At 37.4% G+C, this 23,102-nt stretch overlaps 1 protein-coding gene and 1 long non-coding RNA gene across 2 annotated transcripts in view; both read right to left on the reverse strand.

The window, feature by feature from the left end:
• The window catches only part of lyrm9 (LYR motif containing 9), a 24,446-nt gene extending 13,084 nt beyond the window's left edge, over positions 1–11,362 (reverse strand). The window contains exon 1 of the mRNA XM_007540830.2: positions 11,246–11,362. The gene's annotated coding sequence lies outside the window, so the exon portion shown is untranslated. The remainder of the gene's footprint in view (positions 1–11,245) is intronic.
• An 8,322-nt stretch (positions 11,363–19,684) lies between these two features.
• Positions 19,685–23,102, reverse strand: part of LOC107834259 (uncharacterized) — a 4,831-nt gene continuing 1,413 nt past the window's right edge. Inside the window, exon 3 of the long non-coding RNA XR_001660047.1 lies at positions 19,685–22,565. This is a non-coding gene — a long non-coding RNA (uncharacterized LOC107834259). The remainder of the gene's footprint in view (positions 22,566–23,102) is intronic.

Consider the following 23,102-nt stretch of genomic DNA (forward strand, 5'->3'; position numbering starts at 1 on the left):
AATATTTACACTTACTCTTATACTTATGGAAGTAAAGGTGAAAGAAGTAACTGTAACATGGTGTCAAATAATTAGAATAATGGATTATTCTTGGTTTATTTTCAGAAATGTCTGTAATAACACATTATGATTATGGGAGTAACTAATAAGTAATGGTTATTATAATATAAGTGAATGCTAAAACAGCGAAACTAAGGGGTTATGGATGTGCTTTTGACAATGAACTTGAAATGGTGTAAAGTGTGTAACTGTAACTAAAGATCACTGATGTTGTGTTGATGGTAGATGGTAGGTTAAAAGTCAGGGAGAAAGAGGAACTAATAGGAGAGCGGAGGTGACTAAGGCCTTATTGCTAAACTTAAAACTTACCTAAGAAAAGGTTAGACACAAGAGGGCTGTTGAGCAACCCTGGGACATTAGAACAGACATCAGGTCATGTCCAAAGATGGGGACGGATATGAGATCATCGGCCAATGCAAATGCACCAAAAGGGTGGATAAACCCTTTATAAGGTGAGTGCAAAAGAGGAATCTCTGGTTGGATCATTCAGGCAGCTTCGAGCCAAAACGGAAGTTGTGTGACGTCATGTGAAAAGGGTCTATAGCAACTGACGTATACGCTCATTATTTCAGAAAGATGTATCAACTCCATATGTGGTATCTTATTGGAACACCGTTATTGATAACCTTAACTGGAAGAGGATTTGGACTATACCAACTAAATATATAACTAAAGTAAAAGTATTCTATAAAATTATTCACGGAATGTATCCATCCAAAACATTTCTACGTTTTAATAATATAGATATATGCTCTTTTTGTGAAGAAAATCCTGAAGATGTGTTTCATTTATTTTGGTCTGCCACTTTTCTGTTCAATTTTGGAAAACTATTTGTACTTTGATTTGTACTTCCATTAAACCAGATTTCTCCCTTAGCCTTGAACATGTATTGTTTGGCCTCACTAACTACCCCATAACCAAAAAAAACCAAAACATTTTTATATTAATCTTATATTCTTAGCCAAATGGCACATTCACAAATGCCGTTACACTAATCAGAAACTACTTCTTTCCATTTTTGAAAATGAGGTCAAGCAATATATCAGAACTATTGAAAATTCCACAAATACCAAAGCTATTAAAACATGCTCTTTATGTTCTCATTTTAATGTATTTATGTAATGTTATGATGTATTGTCTTAATGTTTGTAACCCCCTGGCGGACATTTTACAACAATGCTATGTTTGTACTGTTATGTTGCCTAGAGTTCTAACTGTTATGAGTTCTGTATCTCATAAAGATCTATTTAAAAAAAAATAAAATAAAATAAGGTGGATTCAAGGCTATGTTCTTCTGCTCCTGCTTCTTGTTGATTTTACTGGTGGTTGGCAACAAACTGTTGGTAGCATTACCGCCACCTACTGGTATGGAGTGTGGTACATGATCTATCCATCTATATCTCTATATACATATATTCTACCATAAAGAAAATAACTAAATAAATTCTACCTAAACATACACACATACATACACATATACATTTACGTGTGTATGTATCATACACACGTAAATGTACAGTACAGACCAAAAGTTTGGACACACCTACTCATTCAATGAGTTTCCTTTATTTTCATGATTATTGACATTGTAGATTCACACTGAAGGCTTCAAAACTATCAATTAACACATGTGGAAATATGTACTAAACAAAAAAGTGTAAAACAACTGAAAATACGCCTTATATTCTAGTTTCTTCAAAGTAGCAACCTTTTGCTGTGATTACTGCTTTGCACACACTCTGCATTCTCTTGAGTTTCAAGAGGTAGTCACCTGAAATGGTTTTCACTTCACAGGAGTGCCCTGTCAGGTTAATAAGTGGGATTTCTTGCCTTATAAATGGAGTTGGGACCATCAGTTGTGTTGTGCAGAAGTCACAGCTGATAGTCCTACTGAATAGAGTGTTAGAATTTGTATTATGGCAAGACAAAAGCAGCTAAGTAAAGAAAAACGAGTGGCCATCATTACTTTAAGAAATGAAAGTCAGTCAGTCCGAAAAATTGGGAAAACTTTGAAAGTGTCCCCAAGTGCAGTCGCAAAAACCATCAAGCACTACAAAGAAACTGGCTCACATGAGGACCACCCCAGGAAAGGAAGACCAAGAGTCAACTCTGCTGCAGAGGATAAGTTCATACGAGTCACCAGCCTCAGAAATCGCAGGTTAACAGCAGCTCAGATTAGAGACCAGGTCAATGCCACAGAGAGTTCTAGCAGCAGACATATCTCTGCAACAACTGTTAAGAGGAGACTGTGTGAATCAGGCCTTCATGGTAGAATAGCTGCTAGGAAACCACTGATAAGGACAGGCAACAAGCAGAAGAGTCTTGTTTGGGCTAAAGAACACAAGGAATGGACATTAGACCAGTGGAAATCTGTGCTTTGGTCTGATGAGTCCAAATTTGTGATCTTTGGTTCCAACCACCGTGTCTTTGTGCGACGCAGAAAAGGTGAACGGATGGACTCTACATGCCTGGTTCCCACCGTGAAACATGGAGGAGGTGTGATGGTGTGGGGGTGCTTTGCTGGTGACACTGTTGGGGATTTATTCAAAATTGAAGGCATATTGAACCTGCATGGCTACCACAGCATCTTGCAGTGGCATGCTATTCCATCCGGTTTGCGTTTAGTTGGACCATCTTTTATTTTTCAACAGGACAATGACTCCAAACACACCTCCAGGCTGTGTAAGGGCTATTTGACCAAGAAGGAGAGTGATGGGGTGCTGCGCCAGATGATCTGGCCTCCACAGTCACCGGACCTGAACCCAATCGAGATGGTTTGGGGTGAGCTGGACCACAGAGTGAAGGCAAAAGGGCCAACAAGTGCTAAGCATCTCTTGGAACTCCTTCAAGACTGTTGGAAGACCATTTCAGGTGACTACCTCTTGAAGCTCATCAAGAGAATGCCAAGAGTGTGCGAAGCAGTAATCAAAGCAAAAGGTGGCTATTTTGAAGAACCTAGAATACAGGCCCTTCTCAAAAAATTAGCATATTGTGATAAAGTTCATTATTTTCCATAATGTAATGATAAAAATTAAACTGTCATATATTTTAGATTCACTGCACACCAACTGAAATATTTCAGGTCTTTTATTGTTTTAATACTGATGATTTTGGCATACAGCTCATGAAAACCCAAAATTCCTATCTCAAAAAATTAGCATATCATGAAAAGGCTCTCTGAACGAGCAATTAACCTAATCATCTGAATCAACAAAGTAACTCTAAACACCTGCAAAAGATTCCTGAGGCTTTTAAAAACTCCCAGCCTTGTTCATTACTCAAAACCGCAATCATGGGTAAGACTGCCGACCTGACTGCTGTCCAGAAGGCCATCATTGACACCCTCAAGCAAGAGGGTAAGACAAAGAAAGAACTTTCTGAACGCATAGGCTGTTCCCAGAGTGGTGTATCAAGGCACCTCAGTGGGAAGTGTGTGGGAAGGAAAGGGTGTGGCAGAAAACGCTGCACAACGAGAAGAGGTGACTGGACCCTGAGGAAGATTGTGGAGAAAGGCCGATTCCAGACCTTGGGGGACCTGCGGAAGCAGTAGACTGAGTCTGGAGTAGAAACATCCAGAGCCACTGTGCACAGGTGTGTACAGTTAATGGGCTATAGGTGCCGCATTCCCCAGGTCAAGCCACTTTTGAACCAGAAACGGCGGCAGAAGCCCTCGACTTGGGCTACAGAGAAGCAGCACCAGGCTGTTGCTGAGTGGTCCAAAGTACTTTTTTCGGATGAAAGCAAATTTTGTATGTCATTCGGAAATAAAGGTACCAGAGTCTGGAGGAAGACTGGGGAGAAGGAAATGCCAAAATGCCAGAAGTCCAGTGTCAAGTACCCACAGTCAGTGATGGTCTGGGGTGCCATGCCAGCTGCTGGTGTTGGTCCACTGTGTTTTATCAAGTGGAGGGTCAATGCAGCTAGCTATCAGGAGATTTTGGAGCACTTCATGCTTCCATCTGCTGAAAAGCTTTATGTAGATGAAGATTTCATTTTTCAGCACGACCTGGCACCTGCTCACAGTGCCAAAACCACTGATAAATGGTTTACTGACCATGGTATTACTGTGCTCAATTGGCCTGCCAACTCTCCTGACCTGAACCCCATAGAGAATCTGTGGGATATTGTGAAGAGAAAGTTGAGAGATACAAGACCCAACACTCTGGATGAGCTTAAGGCCGCCATCGGTCCCACTCGGAGTCTTCCAAAAATTCCACCAAGCCTGGATCGGGGAGGAGCGGGATCCATTTTTGCAGAACAGTTGCGCAGGCTGAGGCCGTGGTAAAGCGTTTGTACAAGGAGCAGGGTTTAGTCAGGGTGTCGACATAGATCTTAACTGTTCTCTTTAAACGGTCCACGTCTCCAAACAACTGAGCAGCTGGGTCCATAGTCTTTCCTCACCTCGGTTTGGTCGGGTCCTTCTGTCATGATTAGGTGAATGAGAGGTGGTGAGGATGAACGCTGAGACCCAGGTAGTGAAGAAATGATGAATTTAATGATTAAGCTCAAACAGTCCAATACAGGCAGCACGGCAGAGAGTATAGCACATAGCTAATTACCGGTAGCACTGATACACAGAAGACTGAAAAACGAGAGCTAACGCTAACCAGGACTTCGCAGTTCCACTGGAGAGCATTGACGTTAGACGTGCGACAAGAACTGACGTTAGACGAGGACATGACCAGAGACAAAGACTACAGGTGGCTTAAATACACAGGGAGGGTAATCAGCAAAAACTAGACACAGCTGGGATCAATCAACAGGGAGGACAGGACATCACAGACACTCACGGGGAAACAAGGACACAGAAAAAAACAAGAAATAAATACACAAAAACACAGATCGTCACACTTTAGATTTCAACGGCAGCTTGCATCCATTATTTCCATTATTGTTGCACTACTGCCATCCATTGAATCCTAATATCTATATTTCAAATTCTCATAATGATCCCAGTATTATTTAAAAAACAAAAAGTCATCTTTTTCCCCTCAATGCTATTTAACTGATCAAAAACATTCTCAAATTTCAATTCCCTATTAAAACCTAATTCTGTTTTAATTATTTTACTTCCAATTTTGACTTCCAATGATTCACTTCCTGCTAAAGAGCCCCCTGGTGGTTGAAGAAAAATCCACATATAAGCCATACTGGACTATCAACCGCATGGTTCGAAGCGTAGGAAAAAAGTAGCGGCTTATAGTCTGGAAAATACGATATATATTTTTCTGAGATTACTTAACCAATTCTAACTTGTATTTTTCTATTTGTTAAAAAGTCTCTAATCCATCTAAATACTTTACCTTTAATACCCAACGTGTATAATTTAATTAATAATCCCTCAACCCACATCATGTCATATACCTTTTCTATATCAAAAAATACTGCCACTACACTTTCTTTATTTACTTGAGCTCTTCTAATTTCGTGCTTTAAACATAGTGTGGATCATTAGTACTCCTCCCTTTTCGAAAACCACTTTGATATTTTGACATATATCCTTTACTATTTAAATAATATACTAGTCTATTATTAATCTTTTTTCTTCCATTATTTTACATAGATTTGATGTTAAAGCTATTGGTCTGTAGTTTTCTGAGTTTGAATTGTCTTTTTCTGGTTTAGCTATTGGTATTATAATTGATTTCTTCTAATTCAACAGTAATTTTCCCTCCTCCCAAATTTTATTACCGTATTTTAAACACTATAAGGCGCACCGGATTATAAGGCGCACCTTCAATGAATGGTCTATTTTAAAACTTTTTTCATATATAAGGCGCTCAGCATTATAAGGCGCATAGAATAGACGCTACAGTAAAGGCTGGAGTTATGTTATGCATCCACTAGATGGAGCTGCACTAAAGAGAATGTCAACAAAACAGCCCGGTTGGCGAGATGAGCCTTCCGCGAAGTCGGGGCGTGGCCGAATGATGGTCACCCTTCTCCGTTCGCGCACAGCATGTTCATGGAGAATGTGGTACTAAATGACCTGCAGATGATCTGATTCTAGATGGTAGGTAGGTAGGTAGATAAGTCAGTCAAACTTTATTAATAGATTACAAACCAGCGTTCTGACAACTATCCCAGCATGCACCGCGTGCTTCTTCTTCTATGGGCGAAAATGAAGTCGGCGACTGCTTACCGTAGTTGCTAGACCTGTTGTGGCTCAATATTGGTCCATATATAAGGCGCACCGGATTATAAGGCGCACTGTCGACTTTTGAGGAAATTGACGGTTTTTAGGTGCTCCTTATAGTGCGGAAAATACGGTATATAATTGTAATATTATATCTTTAGATTTTTCACTGAGTTGCCTTATCATTCTATACCAAATTTGATCTTTACCTGGTGCTGTATTTTTGATCTTCTTAAGTGCATAATTCAATTCAGCTTTTGTAAACACAACATGCAACAAATTTGTTTCTTCAACGCTCTGTAATAATTCTTTTATTTAATTTTTGTATGTTCTCTTCCTTTTCTTCCGTCTTCACTAATATTATTTGAACTGTGGATTTTACTAAATGTTCTTGCCAATATTTCAACTTTGTCTTTATCTCTTATTATATTTGTATTATCTATTTTAATATAGGACATTCAAACTCTCTTTATACCATTCATTCTTTTAATTATTTACCAAATTTTTTCAATTTTTGTTTCTTTCCCTATCGTGCTACAAAAATTTCTCCAATATTCTCTTTTTGCATTCTTTATAGTTCTCCTTACTATAGCTTGCTTTCTTTTATAATCAGTTAAATTCTTATGTTATGTTTTAGTACCTTAAATGCTTTATTTCTTGACTTTATTGCTTCTCTACACTCTTTTGTCCACCATCTTATCATTTTTACACCCTGATTTCTTTATAGAATTATCTGTTGTTTCCATTATTATCTTACAAATTTTTTAATTTACATCATTTATATCTAATCTCATATCTACTTTTCCTAAGTTTATTTGATTTAAATATCTAAATTTAATCCAGTCTGCCTTATTAAAATTACATTTTTAATATTCTTATTATTTAAATTTAGTGCTACTCTTATTGTTATGGGATAATGATCACTACCTATTGTAGTTTTTTTTTTTATCAATGATCCATTCACAAATACCAGCTAAAACATTAGAGACAATTGTTAAATCAATAACTGATTCCATCCCTGTTCTTACATTGATTCTTGTTCCCCTCCCATCATTAATGCATACCAAATTTTTCATTTCCATTAATTCTTCTATAACTTGTCGGTTTTATGTAATGACATTTACCCCACAATGTACTATTTGCATTAAAATCTCCACACCAAATTACTTTCCCTTCCAAATATTCAGTTAACTCCTCCAATATTTCAATCGATAATGTTTTGCATGGATTATAAAAATTTATTATTTTGAATTTACCTGCTTGTTTCCATATCTCAATTACTATATATTCTAGTTCTTTCCCTTTCCCTAATACCTGATATTGTATCCCTTGTTTTATAAATATTCCACATCCTACTCCACCTCCCTCTGGTCAATCTCTTCTTACACTATCATATCCTTTAATCACAAAATCTAATGTTTTTAACCATGTTTCCTGAACACAAATAATTTCCGGTTGTTCTTCAAGACTATCAATATAACCTTTAAGTTCCTGTCCGTTAGCATTTATACTTCGAGCATTACATTGTAATATTAACATGAACTGTTTTCACCTAATGGTCCTGGTCTCCCATCTACCTCCAACTTTCTATTTATGTTCTCCCATGATCCCTCTTTAAAGCCCAAAAACTTTTCAGCTCCTCTCACTATTATTTTAAGCTTCTCAGTTTTGTGCTTGGCTTGGTCAGTGCAGTTGATAACATAGGCTATGAATAATATTAGTTTTTTTTACTGGTATTGTGATATTTTCTTCTGTCTGTACTTTGGTTTCCTGTGTAGTTTGATTCACTGTTTGTTCAATCTCTCTTGTTTTCTGTTCCTTCACATTTTTAACTGCTTCTGCATAGCTTATGTTTTTAGTTGTTTTAATCTGTATGATTTCTTTTGCCCTCTTCCTTACCTCAGATCCTCCATAAGAAACTATGTTTCCCTCCATATTTACATTTTTCTTGTGCTTCTTCTTTACATTCTTCTAATTTGTGATCTTCTCCATATTTCGGACATCTTTGCTTCCCTTTACNATCATTTTTACACCTTGATTTCTTTATAGAATTATCTGCTGCTTCCATTATTATCTTACACATTTTTTTAATTTACATCATTTATATCTAATCTCATATCTACTTTTCCTAAGTTTATTTGATTTAAATATCTAAATTTAATCCAGTCTGCCTTATTAAAATTACCTTTTTTACTGAGCTTTATATTCTTATTATTTAAATTTAGTCCTACTCTTATTGTTATGGGATAATGATCACTACCTATTGTTGTATTTTTATCAATGATCCATTCACAAATACCAGATAAAACATTAGAGACAATTATTAAATCAATAACTGATTCCATCCCTGTTCTTACATTGATTCTTGTTCCCCTCCCATCATTAATACATACCAAATTTTTCATTTCCATTAATTCTTCTATAACTTTTGCTTTTTTTTTTGTAATGACATTTACCCCACAATGTACTATTTGCATTAAAATCTCCACACCAAATTACTTTCCCTTCCAAATATTCAGTTAACTCCTCCAATATTTCAATCAATGTTTTACATGGATTATAAAAATTTATTATTTTGAATTTACCTGCTTGTTTCCATATCTCAATTACTACATATTCTAGTTCTTTCCCTTTCCCTAATACCTGATATTGTATCCCTTGTTTTATAAATATTCCACATCCTACTCCACCTCCCTCTGGTCAATCTCTTCTTACACTATCATATTCTTTAATCACAAAATCTAATGTTTTTAACCATGTTTCCTGAACACAAATAATTTCCGGTTGTTCTTCAAGACTATCAATATAACCTTTAAGTTCCTGTCTGTTAGCATTTATACTTCTAGCATTACATTGTAATATTAACATGAACTGTTTTCACCTAATGGTCCTGGTCTCCCATCTACCTCCAACTTTCTATTTATGTTCTCCCATGATCCCTCTTTAAAGCCCAAAAACTTTTCAGCTCCTCTCACTATTATTTTAAGCTTCTCAGTTTTGTGCTTGGCTTGGTCAGTGCAGTTGATAACATAGGCTATGAATAATATTAGTTTTTTTTACTGGTATTGTGATATTTTCTTCTGTCTGTACTTTGGTTTCCTGTGTAGTTTGATTCACTGTTTGTTCAATCTCTCTTGTTTTCTGTTCCTTCACATTTTTAACTGCTTCTGCATAGCTTATGTTTTTAGTTGTTTTAATCTGTATGATTTCTTTTGCCCTCTTCCTTACCTCAGATCCTCCATAAGAAACTATGTTTCCCTCCATATTTACATTTTTCTTGTGCTTCTTCTTTATATTCTTCTAATTTGTGATCTTCTCCATATTTCGGACATCTTTGCTTCCCTTTACAAACTGCTACTATATGTCCATACTTTTGGCATTTGAAACAATGAAGTGGTGGAGGTATATAAGGTCTGACTTGAAAACTGAGATACTTTATTTTGATATTTTTGGCAACTCTTTTTCTTCAAACTCAATGAGGATTGACAAACTTCCTACTCTTTCTCCATCCACTGTTTTTGACAATATTTTCAAGTTATTCACTTTCTTAATTTTATCAAGATCTTCATCTAGAGCAGTGCTTCTCAATTCCAGTCCTCAGGCCCCCCTGCTCTGCATGTTTTAGATGTGCCTCTATTCCAGAACAGCTGATTCACATGATTGCATGCCCATCAAGTACTCACCCACAGATTCAATCCAGGTGTGTAGCAGAAGGGAAACACCTAAACCATGCAGGGCAGGGGGGCCTGAGGACCGGAATTGAGAAACACTGATCTAGAGGGATCCCATAAATCACTCTTCTAATTTTTTTATTATCTCCCATGATTTTTTGTTTTAAAGGTTTTATTAGCTCTTGTGGCCTTTATTTGATAGTTAATTTACAGGAAAGTGGGTAACGAGAGAAGGGGAAGACATGCAGCAAAGTTCACCAGGCCGGGAATCGAACCTGCGATGGCTGCTTGAGAATTAAGGCCTCCATATGTGGGTTGTGCTTAACCCCTGCGCCACCACAGCACACTCAACAGTTTTTTTTGCAAATATTATCCACATTTAAAGCCTTATTCTTTTGTTCTTCATTTTTACAAACTACCAATAGGTTTCCGTCTCTCAAAATCTTTACCATTTCAACATCTCCAATTTTCTTTTGTATTTCTCTTGACACCACAATGGGGCTGATTTTATCCTGTTCTTCCTCGTTCTTAAGTTTTAATATTACTTTAAATTCCTCCCTCACAACTTTCCTCCTAACTATCCTTTCTTCTTCAGAGCTACTTCCTTCTAGTTTTAAAGTCATTTTTCCTTATTCTATTAAATTCCAAAAATACGATATAGATGGACGGACGGACGGACGGATGGACAGACAGATAGATGCTAACGGCTCAGTATCAAGGCAACAGTGTTGATTTTCCACAGTAATGTGTCCTGGATGACATCATAAGTGGTTAGCAGTTCTGCTAATCTACCTCATTTGTTTTGGCTGCTCCTCTTTAGCTCTCTGTCAGGCCATATGCTTACAGAAATGAAGATAAATGTTGGAGCTGGAGATTATTCTTGCCTATTAAAATTGATGGAAGAGATGCTTTGAACTGCGTCCATGAAGTCTTTTCAACTCCTCCGAGATGAGTGCCCATACTTCATATGATATTTGAACTTTTTGAGATGCTGATCAGCTACTCCTGGTTGCAAAAACTATACCTTGTTTACACGGTTACACATATTTCCCAAATTGTTAGTTCTAATCCTGTCTGGAGTTGACAGAGCTTTACACCAGATTATGACCATCAGGTCGCGGTACCAGGCAGCTGGACTGAAATATTCACATCTTCTGAGACCTTTGATCAGAAAACAAAACTTCTGGACTAAAGGAAATGCTTTAACTATATGTTTTATATAACTTCACTCCGTCTACTGTCAGCGTTCTGCATTCTACGTTTTTGCATGTTGAAAGCATTTAAAAATGCTGATATAGTGCAGGGAGCAGTCTGTACACAGAACAGCTAAGTTTACACTTTACAATTACATTCTGACAACGAACAGAACCGAGCTTACTGTGTTCTCAACGGCTGCCGTCAGCAGATATCCAGATTCTTCATTATCTCCCGGAAAGTACTCCTTAACTTAACACACAGGAACAATAATATGCTCAGATATTTTTTTTCTTCTTAGTTTTATTGGCGGTTGGCAACAAACGTTTAGTAGCACTACCGCCACCTACTGGTATGGAATATATATATATATAGTAAATACATACACTATATATAAATATCCATTCCATCTATTTTCTATACACCCTTGTCCCTAGTGGGGTCGGGAGGGTTGCTGTTGATACTTCACAAAATAACACACACACACACACACACACACACACATATATATACATACATACTTGTACATAACTTTGTATGTGATCCATCTATTTGTCATACGCACATTCACAAACACACTTACTAGATATAACCAATAAGTAATCAGTAATTCAGTTTTCGATTAGTTATAAAAATAGACCTTATTTGGGAAATATTTATCTTAGATGTAAAAACAATACAGTAATACTGTAGGTTATTTAGTTTTTATAAATTTTAAGTATTTTCACAGGAATGCCATCATGTTGTTCACAATGCATTCTGGGTAAATATGTAACGGTGTTCTGACTATAAGCGCTTAGCTTAGCATTGGAAAAATTGAACGAAATCACAATATCCTACCCGTTTAAAACCAAAAGCTATAGATGTATAAACTAATCCTTTAATTAGAATATCCTACCTTTTAAAATATTTTAAATACAGAGGAGTTTGTAAGAATAAAACAGTATCAGACAGGGGAAACAGGGCTTTATTGGAATTAAATTAAACACAGACAGATACAGATCACCGCAACTCTTATTTGCGCATTAATACGTTGTATGACAAACTTTATTAAATGCAGCGCGGCCACAATGTCTCCACCGAACTGCACAGGTCACTGTGCACCTGAAATGATAGGATATGATTCATGTACACCAATATTACACGGCTATTACACAGCTTAAGTCCCACATAATATCGCTACCAACATCTACTTAGCAAAGTTTAATAATAAAGAGTGTAATTAAACTAAAATATTTTAAAGTATAGGGACAAAATAACCACAAAACAACGCATTTTGTCCTGATTAACCGTATTTTGTCCTTATTAACCAACTTGTTTACAGTAACGACATTGCAGACGGCAAACTAAAGCCATATATAAATATATTTACAAGCTGCAGTCATGACGTAATGGAGCAGCTTAATGAAAGCCAGGTATAGAATAAATTAAATAAAACTTACCATAACAGGTAGGACCTATTTATAAGAAATCTGCTGAGTAAGCAGTATGTGACGAAGCATCGATGTGCGCATGCACATTACCACAAGGTAGGACGGATTTAAGAGTAGGACGGATATATGGGTAGCACAGATAAACAGAACACCAATCGGATCAGTGATATCAGTACTGCAGGGAGTGTACAGTGGATATAAAAAGTCTACACACCCCTGTTCAAATGGCAGGTTTTCGTGATGTAACAAAATGACAGCAAGACAAATACTTTTACAACTTTTTCCACCTTTAATTTGACCTGTAACCTCTATAATGCAATTGAAAAACAAACAGAAATCTTTCAGGGAGGGAAAATATAAAATAAAAAACTTACAATAACTTGGTTGCATAAATATGCACACCCTTAAACTAATACTTTGTTGCAGCACCTTTGGCTTTTATTACAGCACTCAGTTTTTTTGGGTAGGAGTCTATCAGCATGGCACATCTTGATGTGGCAATATTTGCCCACTCTTCTTTGCAAAACCGCTCCAAATCCAATAGATTGCAAGGACATCTCCTGCGCACAGCTTCTTCAGATCACCCCAGAGATGTTCGATGGGATTCAAGTCTGGACTTTGACTGGGCATGTCCAAATCCTTAATCTTATTCCGGTGAAGCCATTCTTTTATTGATTTAGATGTGTGCTTTGGGTCATTGTCATGCTGAAAGATAAAGTTCCTCTTCAGCTTTCTAACAGAAGGCCAAAGGTTTTGTGCCAATACTGACTGACATTTGGAACTGTTCATAATTCTGTCATGTGGAGTGGTTGGTGGTGGTGAGGAGAGACGCAGAGACCCAGGTTGTAGAAGAAAATGATGAATTTAATGAAGAGTGTCGCTCAAAAACACTCCATATCTCAGACAGCACGGCAGAGCAGAAACACATAGGCTCAGCACCGGTAGCAACCGAATTAAACAAAGACTGACACGACGAGCTAATGCCGACACAGGACTTAACAGTTCAACTGTGCCGGCAGACGAACTATCATTAGACAAGGATCCGACAAGAGACAAAGACAACAGGTGGACTTAAATACACACGAAGGTAATCAAGGGAACGAGACACACCTGGGAACAATCAAGGGCTGACAGGACAACACAGAGACTCAGGGAAACAGGACTAAACACAGAAAATTCCAAAATAACTAAACAGAAAAACACGGATCATGACAAATTCCCTCTCCCTTCACTAAGGCCCCAGTTCCAGCTGAAGCAAAACAGCCTCAAAACATGATTCTACAACCGCCATGCTTCACTGTAGGTATGGTGTTCTTTTGGTGATGAGCAGTGTTGTTTTTGCACCAAATATACCTTTTGGAATTATGTCCAAAAAGTTCAACCTTGGTTTCATCAGACCATAACACATTTTCCCACATGTGTTCAAGAGATTTCAGATGTGTTTTTGCAAAATTAAGCCAGGCTTTGATGCGTTTCTTTGCCTACCCCATAGCCCAGACATATGAAGAAGACGGGAGATAGTTGTCACATGAACTGCACAGCCAGTACTCGCCAGAAATTCTTGCAGCTCCTTCAGTGTTGCTGTCGCCATCTTGGCAGCCTCCCTGACCAGTTTCCTTCTTGTCTTATCATAAATTTTGGACGGATGTCCTGTCCGTCCTGTCCGTGCCAACATGGCGCTGTTGTGCCATGTTTTCTAAACTTGATGACAGTCTTCACAGTGTTCCATGGTATATTTAATGAATTGGAAATTTTTTTGTAGCCTTCTCCTGACTGATATATTTGATTAATGAGATCCCTCTGATGCTGTGGCAGCTCTTTGCGGACCATGGCTTATGTTGGATGATGTGGCTACAAAAATATCAGGACAAGCCTACTAGAACAGCTGAACTTTATCAGAGGCACTTTAATTGGTGACAGGTATGTGCTGACTCCAATTTAACATGAGTTTGAATGAAATTGGTTAAATCTGAACACAGCCATACCTCCAGTTCTAAAAGGGTGTGCATACTTATACAACCACATTATCTCAGTTGTTTATTTTTACTTCACCTCCGTGAAAGATTTGTTTGTTTTTCAATTGCATTGTACAGGTTATAGGACACATTAAAGAGGGAAAAAGTTGCGAAAATGTTTGTCTTGCTGTTATTTTTTTACATCACAAAAACCTGGCATTTGAATAGGGATGTGTAGATTTTTTATATCCACTGTAGCTCCCGTTAGCATCTCAAAGAGCGTCCAGCTCTGCCTGCCTGAGCGGCAGCACAGCATTTATTTTTTGCTTGTTAAGGTAACGTCACCTGTTATAGAGCCTTTGTTAATTCTGCTAGTATAAATGACTCAATGTGTTACGGAGAAATGCCCAGGGTTCAGATTAGGTCTATCATTGTGTTCCACAACACAATCAGATCATCATACGCTATCAGAATAGCATAAATGCAGTGAGTACGCATGCGCGTTAAGAAGTCCGACCGTCAGAGGAGCTGTCAGTTCCGCATACTTGACAAGTTATGATGGAAATAAGTCATTCAATTTTCTCAATGATAACTAGATAGATACACATGCATTGTCGTGGTTTCAAAGTGTATTTAAAGCAGGGTCTAGCTGCAGCTGCAGTCAACTAACACACACCTGTGTAAAACTCATTAACCTACTTAAGCACCAAGTCAGGATGTCACACAGCTTACTAGACAAAACTACAAAACTACATTTGACGATCTGGAATGGAATTAAGATATCTGTATTTACATTCTGACTAGTAAGAATCAAGATACAATGATTCAAGATATCTTCAATTACATTATAACTAGTCAAAATTCCTTTCAAGATATCTCAAATGACGTCACTGAATCTGTCATTTGACGGGACACATTCATAATTACAATTTAAGATATCTTCCACACAATTATGAATAGTCAAAATTACAATTTTAGATATCTGAATTAAGAATGACGTGGAAGCCCATTTGTGGTGTCCAAACAGTTGCCTGCAGAATTTTATGTTTCCTGCACAAAATTGTCAGTAAATGCCACAAATTAGAAAGAGCTTGACAATGTTTGAAATGTGGAGATAGCAAAACTTCATAAACTATAAGACTGCTTCTGATATCTGCAAAGAATTTCCTGTTTATTCATTTCCGACGAACCGAATGCACTTAAAAACAGCTTTGAAAAGTGGCGCATTTTCAAATATCTTTTTTCGTTTTTTCTATTTTTCATTGTTTTATTAAACTTTCAAATTGCTACCCAAGTCAGGGACATTTTGACTAGATAGAATACTAATTCAAGATATCAGTAATGTCATTCTGACTAGTTGAAATGTCAATTTAAGATATCTTAAATAGAAAAGCTGTGTAATTCAAGATATCTCGAATTCACTTATTTTAAAAGGAATTTTGACTAGTCAAAATTACAATTCAAGATATCTTTAATTTAATTTTGTCTAGTCATTATTTGCTTTTAAGATATCTATAATTTAGTTTTCACTAGTCAAAACTACATATCTCCTATCCAAAAAATACATTTAAGATATTTGAATTATGGAGTAATTGGAGATATCTTTAATTAGAATTATGACTAGTCAAAACCAAAATCGAGATATCTTGAATTTACATTATGACTAATCATAATTTAATTGTAGATATCTGAAATGTGTATTTCATATAGTCCGTAATTCATTTTAGATATCTTAAATTGAAGTCTCCAGACAAGTCAATGGTAAATCTGACGTCATTTTGACTAGTCAAAATGTAATTAGAAATATCTCAAATAGTTATTTTGTCTAGTCGAAATATAATTAGAGATATCTTAAACGTCTAGTCACAAAACAATGTGAGATATCGGCTTGCCATATATAGCTGTTAATAACAAAGTGTATGACGATCTACGTCATGATTCTATGTTGCTGATTAAATAGAATCATATGGTAATGATGGAGTATACTTGTCTGATAGATATACCCGTCAGAAGGGACACGGTAAAGGGGTGAAAAGTTATGACGATTCTGCCCTGAACACCTTAGCTTAGCTACAGACTACCGTTTACCTCCATTTCACTAGCATTTAATGAATTAAGGAAAAAAATTACCAACATATTCATATATTTAACTTGTCCCTTGTATCTTTTACCACTTAACAGGTGAGTCAATTAGCAGCAGTTATAACCCACGTCCCTCCTGACCCATCCTCTCCTGAGTGAAATTAAAGCTGCAGTACGTAACTTTTATATATACATTTTTCCCCACATATTTGTTAAAACTGTCATTATGTTGTGACAGTATAGTATGAGAGGAAATCTGTGAAAAATCTATTTCCTCTGCTTTCTCCCAGGGTTCTCTAGAAACAACCAGTCAGTAGCAGGAGAGTTTTAGTGCTGTCAATCACAATCTCATGTGGTGCTGCTCATCCTTCGTCCCCTTTGATTTGTGCCATGCTGCAGCTAGCATAGCACAAAGCTATGCAGATTCAAATTGTGAATGCTCAGTTTAGTTAGCATAGCTACCAATAATGGCAGATAAACAGTTTCCTGTAATAAGTTGTTTCTCCACCATTAGCACATTTAGCAGTGAGTGAATGAGGCTAATTGACAGTGCTGAGAGCGTCCTACTGGTTCTGATTGGTTGTTTTGGTCAGAACGGTGCATTACTTTAACCAGTAATAGTAGTTCAGGAAGGAGGTGGAGGAGATTGATTGTTTTCACAGATTATCTGTCTCATAAACTGCTACAACATGGTGACAGCTTTAACAAATATGGAGAAAACATATTTTTATTAAAGTTACATACTGCAGCTTGAATAAAATGCAACTACATAGCATTTTTAGAAGTCTGGATTGCTTTATGTGTAGTTGCACGTTGCTTTCGACTGTTGCTCGTGGGAGAGACATTTAATCTAAAACTAATAGGAAACATGTAAGCAACCTACTTGCATGCTGGATGTGGACTGTTTTATGTTAAATTCATGAGCAAGTAAATATTGTGCTAATTATCAGTATTGAACCAAAGAAAGCAAGACAGATGCAAACCTTTAAAATTGTGATGCTTTTTATGGGTCAAATAGACAAAATTAATTGCAACAGTAGCTGCGCAGGGGGGCCCAATCAAATTTTTTGTCAGGGGGCCCAAGATTTCTGGCAGCGCCCCTGCCCGTCAGTTCGTGTTAAGCGTATGACGATATGACAGCGTATGCTGATCTGACAGAACACCGGTATTTTACCGTATTTCCTAAAATACGGTAAGATACCGGCAGCTGTGGTTTTCCCTTAGTAAAATTGACCATGTCCTTTTGGTAAATTAAAGATGCTGACAGTAGTGAAAAATTAGGTGGAATCGCCCTTTACCTTTGTCCAAGCAGCAGGGCCTACCATACAGTTCTCTAAATGTATGGCAAATCTATGGTCAACATAAAATTAAATAATCCCAAATACGTCATTTAATCAAACTCTCTCAAAATGATGGTGATGCTGGTTGTAGGAGTTTGCCCTGCAATTGGTGGATTGCCAGTTCGATACCTGGTCTACCTTTGAGAATTCAGTTTGATATGTCAAAGTGGAGTTACTGTAATTCCATGAATTTTCTACGGCAATTAAGTGCTTTTTATATTACAGTCAGCAACTGTTACTATTTTACGATTTTTTGCCGTAAATTTATAGACTTATTTTACTGTGTTGACTGACGGTGATTCCATGTATTTTCTACGATAAAATGTTTTGTATATTACGGTCAGAAACTGTTGTATTTTACAATTTTTTACCGTGAAATTTACGGACTTTTTCTTACAGTGTTGGCTTGTTGTCTTTAGTGTCAATCTAAATCCAGAGAGATAACAAGAATAGAATCTACAACCAGTGGTAATCTCTCTCTACAGTCTGCGAACAAACTGTCCTCAAGGAAGANAAAAATACATTTAAGATATTTGAATTATGGAGTAATTCGAGATATCTTTAATTAGAATTATGACTAGTCAAAACCAAAATCGAGATATCTTGAATTTACGTTATGACTAGTCATAATTTAATAGTAGATATCTGAAATGTGTATTTCATATAGTCAGTAATTCATTTTAGATACCTTGAATTGAAGTCTCCATACAAGTCAATGGTAAATCTGACGTCATTTTGACTAGTCAGAATGTAATTAGAAATATCTCAAATAGTTATTTTGTCTAGTCGAAATATAATTAGAGATATCTTAAATCGCTAAAACGTCTAGTCACAAAACAATGTGAGATATCGGCTTGCCATATATAGCTGTTAATAAAGTGTATGACGATCTACGTCATGATTCTATGTTGCTGATTAAATAAAATCATATGGTAATGATTTACCATATCATTACCATATGATATGGTAAATCATATGGTAATGATTTACCATATGATTTATGGTATGATTGGGCGCAGCTACAATCAAATTGTAGCTGCGCCCAATTTGATTGGGCGCAGCTACCGTTACCGCCCAATCAAATTTTTTGTCAGGGGGCCCAAGATTTCTGGCAGCGCCCCTGCCCATCAGTTTGTGTTAAGCGTATGACGATATGACAGCGTATGCTGATCAGACAGAACACCGGTATTTTACCGTATTTCCTAAAATACAGTAAGATACCAGCAGCTGTGGTTTTCCCCTAGTAAAATTGGCCATGTCCTTTTGGTAAATTAAAGATGCTGACAGTAGTGAAAAATTTGGTGGAATCGCCCTTTACCCAACTTTACCTTTGTCCAAGCAGCAGGGCCTACCATACAGTTCTCTAAATGTATGACAAATTTATGGTCGACATAAAATTAAATAATCCCAAATACATCATTTAATCAAACTCTCTCATAATGATGGTGATGTCGGTTGTAGGAGTTTGCCCTGCAATTGGTGGATTGCCAGTTCGATACCTGGTCTACCTTTGAGAATTCAGTTTGATGTCAAGTGGAGTTACTGTAATTCCCTGTATTTTCTACGGTAATTAAGTGCTTTTTATATTACAGTCAGCAACTGTTACTATTTTACCATTTTTTGCCATAAATTTATGGACTTATTTTACTGTGTTGACTGACGGTGATTCCATGTATTTTCTACAATAAAATGTTTTGGATATTACAGTGAAACTGTTGTATTTTACATTTTTTTACCGTGAAATTTACAGACTTTTTTTTTTTAGTGTTGGCTTGTTGTCTTTGGTGTCAATCTAAATCCAGAGAGATAACAAGAATAGAATCTACAACCAGTGGTAATCTCTCTCCACAGTCTGCGAACAAACTGTCCTCAAGGAAGACAATGCTGTCCCATACATAGGGGGGTTTATCAGCGCACCTCCACAGTTTGGGAATGGAGATGATTGGAAGGCCTTGCCTGCAGTCTTGACAGGTGGGATCAGCTTAGGCATGTTGTTCATGCCAGAGCGAATAGCCCAGCCATGTATTTTCAGGTTTTTCATGTGTAGCTATTTCAGCCGTGATCCCTAAACTCAATCTTAGAAATGGTCACTCGACTACGTTTGTTACCAATGAATACTTACCACTACCAGCCTTTAAAAACTGTTACGGCCAGAGATAATTTTTCTATGTTTATTCTAAAGCATGGAATGACATTCCACAACATATAAAGTTGATTTCAACATTGGTACTTCTTAAGATGTCTCATGTGCATCATCTGTTGGACACTTTTTTTAAAAATCATTGTTAGACATCTGCTGTGTATTCTTCTGTTTTGTAAATTGGTATGTGTGTGTGTGTGTGTGTCTCTATTAATGTTATGCGATGTTGGATGTGTGTTTTATGTTCTGTAGAAGAACCTGCTGAAAAGCAGGATTTATGCTGAGCAAGGCCCAATTCCTTTTAATCTTTTCCTGTTACAAAATTATATAATAAATGAAATAAAGACTGACTTGCAACAAATGTGAAATTCATAGTAGTGTGAAACCAAATGGGAGAAGACACCAGGTCCTTGTGGCTATGTGTAGTTATTCTATGCACTAATGAATCTCCTGTGTCACATAAAATTTTAAATTCCCAATAAGTCTCATATCTTCAAACTTCAGTCGAAAATACATAAACTCAATTACTGGCAAAATCATCTAATGCTCAGCTAAGGCAGGTTTCCAAACAATATGGTACTATAAAAAGGGAAATTAACCAGTTTTCTAACTATATTTGCAACATTTAAACACAAATTTCCTAACGTTATTAACATTAGAGACAGTCTAAGCACCTTGTTTTTTTAAAATTCTGTTTAAGAGGCAGTTTTGGTTATCAGCTCCAAGACTCCAATAAGCACTCCATAGAATAAACATGAGACAGCTGTTATGATGCATTTTGACGAATTACAAAATAAATGGGTGTGAATGAAAGAGATGCGAGTAAAAAAGTGACACCTCTAAGTGAAGACGTACTAAAAGCAAATGGGCTGAAGTACCTGGGGTCAATCATCCAAAGTAACATATGAAAGAGTGGAAGAAAAAGAAGAACAATACTGCAGTGTGGATGGAGGGAGGGTTTTTTTTCCCCAGTGAATTTTCAGACAGTGAAGGAGCCAGGTGAGCTGCTGTGGTGTCCATGAACAAAGCGACTTCTTTCAAGTCTGGTCTTACACTGAATTGCCATGAAAAATATTTGTCCTATAAGTAAACCTTTCAATTACTGGATAAGATAATCATGCCTGCACATCCTATCCCTTTTGCACTGCACAGCTGGACCCAGGTCAACCCGGGTCGGTCAGGCTTTAATCGTTTTTGCATTACCACTTCCAGCCCGGTACCACCCCACTCCCTGGAACCCCGAGAGCTGCGGTTCCAATCGGGCCGGTCAGACCAGGCCGGGTTGGAGTTAGCTGTTGGCTGCAGGGGCGGGACAAAGGCCAGATCTCTGGATCAGAGGAGTACTAGACTTTCTCGATGGCTGTCATTTCAATATGCTGCATCAATAAATTCCCGTCATAATCTATTCTTACCCTACACTGGGATTACAATCGCCTCTTCAGCCAAAGATTTTAATGGTAAATGTAAATAACATTTCTCCAATTGAACCGATCAGAAGTCGCCAAGGCTGTAAACGAGGGGATTTCCGCATCTGGCGTCGCTCCAGCCGGGAAATCCCACCTGCCGCAGCAGTAGTTCAGCTGGCTGCGAATCCAGCTCAGAGACGACATTCAGATGAGATTTTTTTTTTTCGTTAAATGTAAAGCTGAGGTAAATATATCCCTCAGCTTCCACAATCATGAGCGCATACAGAAAAAGAAGGACGGGAGACCCAAGACGAAATCTGTTCTGCAGTCTCTGGGGAGATTGCCTCGGATTTACGTGATGTATCCTGCTCAATGCAAAACGACCAGGGCCATAGCACCAATAGGTCCGTGTCGAAAGGAGCCGGTTTGAGCCAGGCCGGACCCTGCAGTGCTAAAAGGGCTTTATCTTTAATTCAATGAAACAGAAACATGTTTGAGTTAGCCTTTTTGATCAAACCTTCAAACAATTTAAGTATGTTTTCACTTCAGTATGCATCTTCATGTGGAGGACTTTTCACCTTTCACTTTGTGAGCATAACAACATGTTTCAACATGTTGCAGTAAGGCAACAAAATTTCTACATCTTTTCAACAAACATATGCCAGAGGAACTCTGCTAGGGAAAGTGGCTCAGTCTTACTGTTAATGTATCTTTGTGGATTCAACAGTTTAAATGAGGTAAAACAGAGAAAGCTGATCCATTTGATGACCTCTCTGAACTGTCACTCCAGTTGTTGCTTGGCAGAAGAGTTTGTGTTCTGTCCATTTAGCAGCAGAGAAAATTGAGTACGCAAACTTCCCAGGTTTATAATGACATCTCATACTCTGTGCATCAGAATGAGACTATTGAAAAGGACAGAAAAATCTATCTCAGACTTGACCTTGTAGCATAGGAAAAGGTAAATGGTCAGTCGAAGAACTATAAAGAAGATACCAAGGACAATGAAATCAATGTAGAGCTCAGCATCTTCCACATTTAACAGCTGTAGAACCTCTTCAGGCTGTTGGAACCTACACACCTTCCCAGGACACTCCAGCTCTGATCGGTTCATCCCATAGATAGACAGAAGCACCCCTTCAAAGCTGTATCTGTGGGAAGGAGACAGACATGAAGGATTTACACAACAAAAAATGTTTGCTGGTCTCATGACATGTAATGCTTTTTGTGCAGGAAGTGAGCAAAATAATACACACATACCAAACAATTTGAATTAATCTCTGCTGTCTCTTTTCTCTGTCCTCTTGAGACAGAGGTCAGCGAGAAAAAAAAATCTGGAGGCAGCTGATCCCATGTGAGTTTGTTAAAAAGCAAGTAAATGAACATAACGTGTCACCAGATCACACCTGACAAGATCATACATGTTTTTTCCTTCTCATGATGCATTATTTGACTGATGCGACTTAGTCCAGAAAATACAGAATATTCCCTTTCTAACCAGACAATTCCAAAGCTGAACAGACTTGAACAACAGAACCAGAAGTGAACTCTTTGACATGTTACTTCTTCAAAGAGCATAAATATAAAGATGACAGACACCAGACAAAGGAAGTGTAACGCTCTTTTTAAATGCGCAGGTCTGCTTGCAAGGTTTAGTGTTAACCACTTTGTAGAATCAGAAGTAGGTA

The sequence above is a fragment of the Poecilia formosa genome, unplaced genomic scaffold (assembly GCF_000485575.1).
Source record: "Poecilia formosa unplaced genomic scaffold, Poecilia_formosa-5.1.2 Scaffold563, whole genome shotgun sequence".
Classification (NCBI taxonomy): domain Eukaryota; kingdom Metazoa; phylum Chordata; class Actinopteri; order Cyprinodontiformes; family Poeciliidae; genus Poecilia; species Poecilia formosa.